Here is a 10,314-nt window from a genome sequence, read left to right as displayed (position 1 = left end):
GCTGGGAGAATTGACTCGCGCCTTCGCTCAAGGCAGCCAACCCGGAGGTCGCCACCAACCCGAAGACCTTCGCCCCCCAGGGCGCCCCGTCCCTCCTCTCCTCGCGCGCAGATTAATCAGGAGGAACCTATGCAGCTGGGCAGAACCCACATCTCTGATGAGGAGAGACGTCGCCGCCGCCTAGAAAGAGCCTGCTTTTACTGCGGGGGCTCAGGTCACATGCTGAGGGACTGTCCGTTAAAAGGAGGCGCCCTCTAGTCAGACTGGGAGCCCTAGAGGGCGCTCCTCCCGATAAACTCCCAGAACCACGCCCACTGCTCTCGGTAACCCTAGTCATCAGCGGCCAGACTCATCCCATTCAGGCGCTCATCGACTCCGGCTCTGATCGGAATCTGATCAGCACTGCGACGACCAAGGCGTTACGGATCCCCTGCACGCCGCTGGATCATCCCCTGTCCGTCCAAGCTCTAGATGGAAGCCCCCTTCCAGCCATCACTCACAGGACCCTTCCACTCACCCTAAGAACATCTGGGAACCACTCTGAGGAGATCTCCTTCTTCGTTATTAACAAGTCCCACGCCGCCTTAGTTCTCGGTTTTCCGTGGCTAGCTCTTCACAGTCCCCAGATTGACTGGATCAAACATGTGATCACGGGTTGGAGCCCCTCTTGCGCCACGTCATGTCTTCACTCTGCACTCCCTACACTTCCAACCACCGCCAGGGCCGAGTACACCCCAGATATCGCCAACGTCCCTGCTCATTATCACGACCTCCAGCAGGTCTTCAGCAAGACCCGAGCCATGTCGCTTCCTCCTCATCGCCCGTACGACTGCCCCATCGACCTTCTCCCCGGCACCTCTCCGCCCAAAGGCCGACTTTACTCCTTGTCTCGCCAAGAGAGAGAATCCATGAACACCTACATCACAGAGGCCCTGGCTGCCGGAATCATCCGCCCATCCTCCTCTCCCGCGGGGGCAGGCTTTTTCTTCGTAAAAAAAAAGACGGGTCCCTTCGTCCATGCATAGATTACAGGGGCCTCAACGAAATTACCGTCAGGAACCGCTATCCACTTCCAATCATGGCGACTGCCTTCGAACTGCTCCAGGGGGCCGACACGTTTACGAAACTTGACCTAAGAAATGCTTACCACCTTGTCCGTATCCGTGAGGGAGACGAGTGGAAGACAGCCTTTAACACCCCTACGGGACATTATGAATATCTGGTGGTCCCCTTCGGCCTCACTAACGCTCCCGCCGTCTTCCAATCTCTCATTAATGACGTTCTCCGCGACTTCCTCAACTCCTTTGTATTTGTTTACCTGGATGACATTTTAATTTTCTCCCAAGGATTGGAGAAACATCGTCACCACGTTCGCCAGGTCCTCCAGAGACTCTTAGAGAATAACCTCTATGTCAAAGCGGAGAAGTGTGAGTTCCACACATCCTCCACCACCTTCCTGGGGTTCGTCATCTCCCCGTCCATGTTGGAGATGGAGCCAGCCAAGGTCCAGGCTGTCACTAGCTGGCCCACACCAACCTCACGGCGAGACCTCCTACGGTTCCTGGGGTTTGCCAACTTCTACCGCCGTTTCATACGAGGTTTCAGCACCATCGCCGCTCCCCTGACCTTGCTAACCTCCACAAAGACCCGGTTCCACTGGGATAAGGAAGCTGATCAAGCCTTTGCTAGGCTCAAGCAAAGATTCACCTCTGCTCCCATCCTCACTATCCCTGACCCTTCTCTTCAGTTTGTGGTGGAGGTTGACGCCTCCAATACTGGGGTTGGTGGGATCCTCTCCCAAAGGTCCACCCAGGATAACAAGATGCACCCATGCGCATTCTACTCCCGTCGGCTAACCCCAGCTGAGAAGAACTATGACGTGGGAGACCGAGAACTCTTGGTCATCAAGCTAGCCCTGGAGGAGTAGAGACACTGGCTAGAGGGGACTGAGCTCCCATTTCTAGTGTGGACCGACCATAAAAACCTGGAGTATCTACGTACAGCCAAGAGACTCAATGCACGCCAAGCCAGATGGTCACTATTTTTCTCCGGGTTTAATTTCACCCTGTCCTACCGGCCAGGCTCAAGGAATTCCAAGCCAGATGCCCTCTCACGCCAGTTTTCACCCTCTCAGGAACCCACGTCGGAGGATACTATCCTCCCGTCCCACTGCCTCGTCGCCGCTATGGAACTGGACATAGAGAGCAAGGTTCGGCAGGCCCTGACCCAGGAGCCCGGACCTAGTGATGTCCCACCCAACCGTCTCTTCATTCCCCCTCGCCTGCGCTCACAGGTTCTGGAGTGGGCCCATGGATCCAAGCTATCGTGTCACCCAGGCGCTGCTCGAACTCTCTACATCGTCCAGCAACGATTCTGGTGGTCCACGTTGAGGAGGGACGTGCCCAGATTCGTGGCAGCCTGTGACATCTGCGCCCGCTGTAAGAAGAATAACCGGCCGACTGCTGGCCTTCTCAGACCTCTACCGGCTCCCCGACGTCCTTTGTCCCACATTGCGGTGGATTTTGTCACCGGCCTACCCTCTTCCGACGGGCACAACTGTATCATGACCATCGTGGACCGCTTCTCCAAATCGGTGCACCTCGTGCCCCTTCCGAAGTTGCTATCCGCCAAGGAGACCGCAGAACTACTCGTCCTCCATGTATTTCGGCTTCATGGCCTTCCCACAGACATCGTGTCAGACCGGGGTCCTCAGTTCACCTCGCGGTTTTGGGGTGCGTTCTGCAGGCTCGTCGAAGCTACTCCCAGCCTCTCGTCAGGTTTCCATCCCCAGTCCAACGGACAGACTGAGCGCATGAACCAAGCGTTAGAGGTCTCTCTCCGCTGCATGACGACCCGGGACTCTACCACCTGGAGCAAGTTTCTCCCTTGGGTCGAATATGCCCACAACTCTCTGCCTTCCGCTTCGACAGGCTTGTCCCCGTTCCAGTGCTGCTTAGGCTACCAACCCCCACTCTTCCCAGTCCAAGAAATAGAGGTGGAGACCCCGTCAGCCCAACACTTCGTCCGCCGCTGCAGGCAAACGTGGCTACGCGCCAGACGAACCTTACTACATGCCATCTCCTCTTACAAGAAACAGGCGGACCGCCACCGCATCAAAGCCCCCAAGTACCGTGTGGGAGACCGAGTCATGCTCGCCACAAGGGACATCCCCTTGAAGACTCTCTCACGCAAACTCTCCCCCCGTTTCGTCGGTCCTTTCACGATAACTAGGATAATCAACCCATGCGCGGTCCGACTTCTTCTCCCCTCGTCCATGCGACGGATTCACCCCACTTTCCACGTATCCCAGCTGCGACGCGTCATCAGTTGTCCATTGAGCCCCCGCAGTAAAAGCAGCGCACTGGATCCTTGCCAGATTATTGTGTCTCTTGTACCAGTTTTCTCGCGTTTACTTTGATAGCCCTTACGTTGCCAAGTTTGTTTCCGATTCTCGTTTTTCCCCTTCCTCACCTGTCGATTCTGATTTGATTGCTACGCTGATGGATTACACGGCTCCCGACTCAACGCGCGCTCTCTTGACTACGGCTTATCTTCACGTCTCGGCACAGTCACGACGCTGACGGACTTCACGGCTCACGACCCAACGCGCGCTTTCACGACTACGGCTTATCTTCACGTTCCAGCACAAGCGCCACGCTGACGGATTTCTCTGCTCTGCTCGCTCTCACTCATCCCCGGCCAGACAACGCCTCATTCCTGAACCTGCGTCTGGACCCGCCTCTACGCACCGACGGACATCACGCCTTTCCGTGGTCAACGTCCTGACAGTAATGTAATACAGTACCAGTCAAAAGTCTGGACACACTTTCTAATTCAATGTTTTTTGTTTAGTGATTTATTATCAATTTCCAGTTCAAAGTAAAGTACTCTTTATCACAGAGGAGCTCAAGCATTCTCTTAAATCCTTTTTAGCTTATAGGTTGTGGAGGAGATATGAGATGTTCTCCATGACCATTAACAGTTTGTGTAGATAAAAAGTTGGGAATACTAAAAAAAAAAAAAATGTGATTGAAATCTTCTGAGATTGCTATGTAAACTTGGGTTTGTAGTAAACTCTTCGATTTTGAGTTAGTAAGCTTGCATTGACAGAATGATATCACACTCAACATCGCAGCTAACAGTTTAATATCAATATCAGAAACTTAACGGTATTCTGATTATGATCAAATCATATGTTGTTAATAAACACTGCAATCCCCTGCCCTTTCTTCTTAGCGTTCAGCCTGCAGTATTCGCCTGCCCATACTATCTAAAAGCTTATAGTTTATGGTATTTAAATCCAGTATTAGCTTATGTAGCCATGTTTTAATAAAGCACATAACACTACATTCACAATATTCTTGGTGTAACTTGGCCATCAGACTGAGTCTATATATATATATATATATATATATATATATATATATATATATATATACTACTTTCAATATTTTGGGATATTATTCACATGAGTGCTTTTCCTATTTTTTTCCTATATATTTATTACCCCAAAAATTTAGACAATAACAAGACTAGCCCCAAATAACAAAAATTGACAATGTCAGTAGCGGGTGTTTTAACCATTTGCCGCAAAGACAGCTTGACAGCGATGTCTCATGCTCCTCATAAAACTCATGATATTGTTCTGAGCTAATGCATTCCACTCTTCCAGAAGTGCTACATGCAGTTCTGCCAGGTCACGTGGGGGTGGAGTATGATCATCCAGTCTCTGCTTTAACTGGTCCCAGGTGTGCTCTATGGTCAGGGTACATTGATGGCCATATTCGGACTGACTGTTGCACCTCCTCCACCAAAGCAAACCCTGGGGACCATGTTGACCTCAGTCGTGTATGAACTTAAAAGTTATTTTAGCCACGGTATTAAATAAATGGGTAATAAACGAGTCTACCGTGTAATCTACGACATCGTTTTGTACACTTCCTTGCACATCCGGGTCAACCATATTGGTCTGAATATTATGGTCCACACCAAACACTAAAACAAAGCCCTTCACATGGGGCGCCAATATGTAACAATCAGCTAACTGTCAATTACTGAAAGTTACACAAATCGAGAGGTCTTTTATCTTTGTGTGTGTTGCGTTAAAAAAGCCGGGTGAGCAAAAAGGACAAACACAAACAAGTAAATAAAGCAAACATGTATTATACAAAACAAAATAAAGTAAACTAAAAGTGCACCACAACCAAACCAAGAAATAAACAATATTTACACAGTACATACATGAAATAGTATGTGTATGTATGCGTGAGCGTGAGTGAGTGGATAATATCTGTGTTTATTTTTCGTGTGTTTGAGGAGTATGGTACAGTCTCACCAGAGTTGATAAAGTCCAGGAGGCCAAACACGAGGGGTGAGAAGTCCGGGGAATGTGTCCAGTCAAAGATAATCCTGTTAGCTGAAAAATCTTTAAAAGAAAGTGATCCAGGGGGGCGCTATAGAGCCTATTATGGAGTAGGACGTGTTTTGTTTGGCTCTCACTAAACAACAACATTTAATATGTTAATCCTTTTTTAAAATTTCTAGTTTATTACATTATCTGGTCGGTAATACGTGGTCATAACTTGGTGACAAGTTTAGTAGTTTTTTTTTGGTCTCGGCTATGGCTGGGAGCTTAAGAAAATACAAATTCAGCGGGTCATCCAGCACTAGGCCTAGCACACCTCCGGCCCTCAGCCCTGTTAGTGAGCCGAGCTCAAGCCGCGCCGCTACTTCATCTACCTCAAAATTGGAAAAAATGGACGTCGAAGACCTCAAATCCCAAATTCTTATATCCCTCAAAAGTGACATTATAACTGTTATTAAAAAAGAATTGAGAAGTGCATTGACCGAAGAACTGAACTCCATTAAGGGTGAGTTACAGGCGCTCAAGGCTGAAATCATCAGTTAAGTTGCGACAACCCGCCCAAAAATGGACCAGATTAAGGCTTCTGTGAGGGATATGGAGGGCGGACTGTCTACATGGTCAGATGAAGTGGTCTTAATGCAAACTACTATAACAAGCTTGTAGGAAGAAACGACCGAACTGAAAGCGAGGTATGATGACATGGAAGGGAAAATGCGGAGATGTAACATTCGAATCCTGAGCGTTCCGAAAGAACAGGGGTCAAGCTCCACCGCGTCGGTTTTTAAATTACTTACCAAAGTTCTGCATATGGACAAAGACCTCCTTATTGACCATTCGTATAAAAGTTCTGGCCCCAAGAAGCAAGGAGAGAAACCGACTGTATGGAGGTACTGCGCTGTGCCCGGTCCCGAGGTCCTGCTTTAACAGGGAGCAAATAGCTATATTTCCCGATTACACTCTGAGTGTGGCCAAGGCTCGTGCAGCATTTACAGAGGTTAGAAAGCTCTTACGAGGACAGGACAGTGTGCGCTTCGGCATTTTCTATCCTGCACGACTTTGTATCACCTATAAGGGCGAGGACAAGATGTTCACAGATCCGGATAAAGTCATGCACTATGTTAAGCATAGTGTTATTACTCCCGCAGAAGCCAGTCCTTAACTCCTGAAGGACGTTCATATTTCATATCGTTGGCACATGGGCGGTAAACACAGTACTGACCGGGGTAAACTATAGTGGTTTATTACAAGTTAGTGTAATTATGTTGAAGTTACCATTTTAGCTTCAGTACAAAGTTATTTGTAATTAACGCTTCATAACCATAATAAGGATGATGTTGACTAGTTAATGTTTAGACCTGTTTATATATTTTATTATTACAAGCTTATCAGATGGTTCAGTGAGAGCCTGATTTTGGCTCAGTAGGATCCAGATAAGCACAGTGTGTTGTTGGTGTGGGTTAGGTTAATCACCTGGTTTTAATGGGTGATTGGGTTAGGGTTCAGGCCAGTCAGCAGTACTTTCTTAAAAATCTCTTTCTCTCTCTCTTTTTTTCTTTCTTTCTAGCTTTCTTTTTTCCTGGCTCTATTCTATTTTTTGTAAATCTGAAACTTCATTATTGCTATTAACTTTTCATAACAAAAACAGGTGTTTCTTTTAGACAGACTAATGGATGTTTGATCAATTTTGTTAGTTGAAATATTAAATCCCTTAACCATCCTGTATAGAGGAAAAAGTCCTCATTCATTTGCAAAACCTCAAAGCTGATATTGCTTTTCTTCAAGAGACTCATTTACGCACATGTGACCAATCTAAATTAAGAGAGGGGTGGATCGGACAAGTATATCACTCCAACTTCCGGTCAAAGGCGAGGGGGGCTGCTATTCTGATTAATAAAAACGTACCATTTGTAGCAACTACTGTAGATGCAGATACTGCTGGCCGCTATATTATTGTAGTTGAGCAAGTATACGGGCTCCCACTTATTCTAGCCAATGTGTATGCACCCAATTGGGATGATTAAGGTTTATTTGCTAATCTTCTGTTTCGGATTCCTAATATGACAACCCACCACCTTATCATAGGAGGTGATATAAATTGCATTCTTTCCATTGTGTTAGATAGCAGTTCCCCTAAAAAAGGCCCAAATCCAAATCAGCAAAAGTGATACAAAGTTTCCTGGAGGCTTACGGATTGGCAGATGTTTGGCGTGTCCAAAATCCTACTACAAGAAAACACTCATTTTATTCTCCAGTTCATTATATTTTTTCACACATAGATTATTTTCTTGTAGATAAAGGGCTTTTGCCTCTTGTAACAGATTCAGATTATAAATCCATAGTGATATCAGACCACTCTCCACTGACTCTGTCAATCCATATCCCCAGTGCAGGACCTAACTATTGTCCTAGGAGATTTAACTCCTCACTTCTCTCAAATGAGAAGTTTGTGAGCTTTATGAGTTCAGAGATAGAGTTTTTTTAAAATGTCAATTAAACTCCAGGTATGTCATCTTCTACAGTTTGGGGATCCCTAAAGGCATATCTAAGGGGGCTGGTTATTTCTTTTTGTGCAAAACAAAATAAGGAGACCAGGAAACAATTTACAAAATTAGCAGATAAGATAAAGGAATTGGATTCAATATGCAGTGTCACCTACACTAACCATACTCAAACAATGCTTATTATTACAAGTGGAATATAATTTAATTTCTACAAAACAAGCAGTATATCTGGTTTTAAAATCACACTCCTCATTTTATGAGCACGGGGAAAAACCGGGTAGACTGTTGGCCAATCAAAACAGATATTCTTTTTTTAATATTAGGCGCCTGTTGAATGTTATCTATAACCCATCTCTATCTGACACTTTGGAAACAATTATTTCCTCGATGCAAAAAAAGCATTTGATCTACTGAATTGGGATTTTCTTTTTTTACACTCTTGGTAAATTTGGTTTCGGCCCTAAATTTATATAATGGATAAAAGTGCTATACTTATCCCCACTGGCTGCCATTCGGACAAATAGCAACTTATCGCCTTTCTTTGAGCTTCAGCGTGGTACTAGACAGGGGTGCCCTTTGTCACCTCTTCTACCAAAACTTGTGGATTTACTGCAAGACTTTGGTGAAATATCTGCCTACAAGGTTAATCTACAAAAAAGTTAAATGATGCCAATTAAAAACAGTAAAAAACAATATAGCACAGTTTCCTGATTCAACCCCCTTTAAGATTAGTCCCAGAAAAATCAAATATCTAGGAGTTTGGGTAACACAGATCTATACAAAGTGAATTATCACGTTTTACTTTCTAAACAAAATTAGACCTTGAAAGATGGGACTTGCTACTTTTCTCCTTGGGTGGAAGAATAAACACAATTTAAATGAATCTGTTTCCAAAATTCCTTTACCTATTTCAGTGTCTTCCAATCTTTTTAACAAATTTTTTTAATAACTTAATGTCATGATCGGGGTGTTGTGGCAGGTGTTGAACGCCGTGGGCGGAAGGAGCAGGCATAGAGGCAGAGGGGTGATGTAACCAAAAAAGAGTCTTTTAATTATGGTTAAACACAAAGTATAAATAAAGATACAAACAAAGGAACAAACAAACTCAAACAATACTTAACTCTGTGCTAACAGGGGCTTTCTGGCAAGACACACACTGGAAAACAAACACACGCCCTGTGGCGAGACACAGGCAGGGGGAGACACAAAACACGTCCTGTGGCGAGACACAGGCAGAGGGAGACACGCAACACGTCCTGTGGCGAGACACAGGCAGAGGGAGACACGCAACACGTCCTGTGGCAAGACACAGGCAGAGGGAGACACGTAACACGTCCTGTGGCGAGACACAGGCAGAGGGAGACAAACACATAACAGAACACAAACTATGCGTGGAGCTGAAACTGGACACTAGAGAGAAGGGAGACACTAGAGAGAAGGGAGACACTAGAGAGAAGGGAGACACTAGAGACAAGAGACCAAGAGAGGGACGGGACGAGGGCTAAAGACATGGCAATCAGCTAGGCATGGCTTTTAGCTAAACATGGTTAAGCAGTGCTTAACCATGGCAGTTAGCTACACATACACCTAGCTAAGCATGTCTTCAGCCCCAACATGCACTAAGCTACACTTACCTAATAGCTTAACACACACTAGGGAATGGGGGCACAGAAACACAGACAAAGGATACCCAGTGGCTAGGCTGAGGACACACTCAAAGGCTAGGCTGAGGACACACTCAAAGGCTAGGCACACTGGGCAACTAGGGAGGTAGGAAACACAGGACAGCTAGAGACACAGAGGGGCTATGCTAGAAGCATGCTCCTAGCCACACACACACCTAACTACTTACCTGCTCTAGCTAAACACAAGAACACAGGAGGACAGGACTGAATCAGCTCCACTAACACAGACACACACAAGATACACAGAAACATTGCCAATAAGAGAGCCCAAGTCAACACAACTAAAATCAAAGTACAAACTAAACAAATAACAAAACAAAACAGAACAAAATGCCCACACAAATGACAGTGGTGTTTCCAAAAATGCTCGACCCAGTTTCCCAGTCTAAACAGCTATTTATAGATTGATTGATGGCTACCTCGGTTCAGGTGTGCACCCGCTTCACCTGACCGAGGTGCCTGCTGGGAAACTGAGTTGGCCAACAAAAACTACAAAATAAAAACAGTGGCCTCTAGTGGCGGACCCTTACAGTACCCCCCCCCCCCCCCCCCCTTAAACCGCTCCTCCGGAGCGCTATTGGTGATCCCGGGGCACTTCCCTGGTGTCCCGTGTCCTTTCACCCAACCCCGACGGGCTAGCTCCCGTAGTCAACTATGTGGCGGAGGCAGCACCGGATCGCTGTTGTAGGCCGGGCGGAGGGGGCAGCACTGTATTGCTCTGAGAAGTAGAGCCCCTGAAGACAGTGCTGAGTTGTCCCCCAAT

The sequence above is a fragment of the Clarias gariepinus genome, chromosome 15 (genome assembly GCF_024256425.1).
Source record: "Clarias gariepinus isolate MV-2021 ecotype Netherlands chromosome 15, CGAR_prim_01v2, whole genome shotgun sequence".
Taxonomy (NCBI): Eukaryota; Metazoa; Chordata; class Actinopteri; order Siluriformes; family Clariidae; genus Clarias; species Clarias gariepinus.
This window is presented reverse-complemented; position numbering follows the sequence as displayed.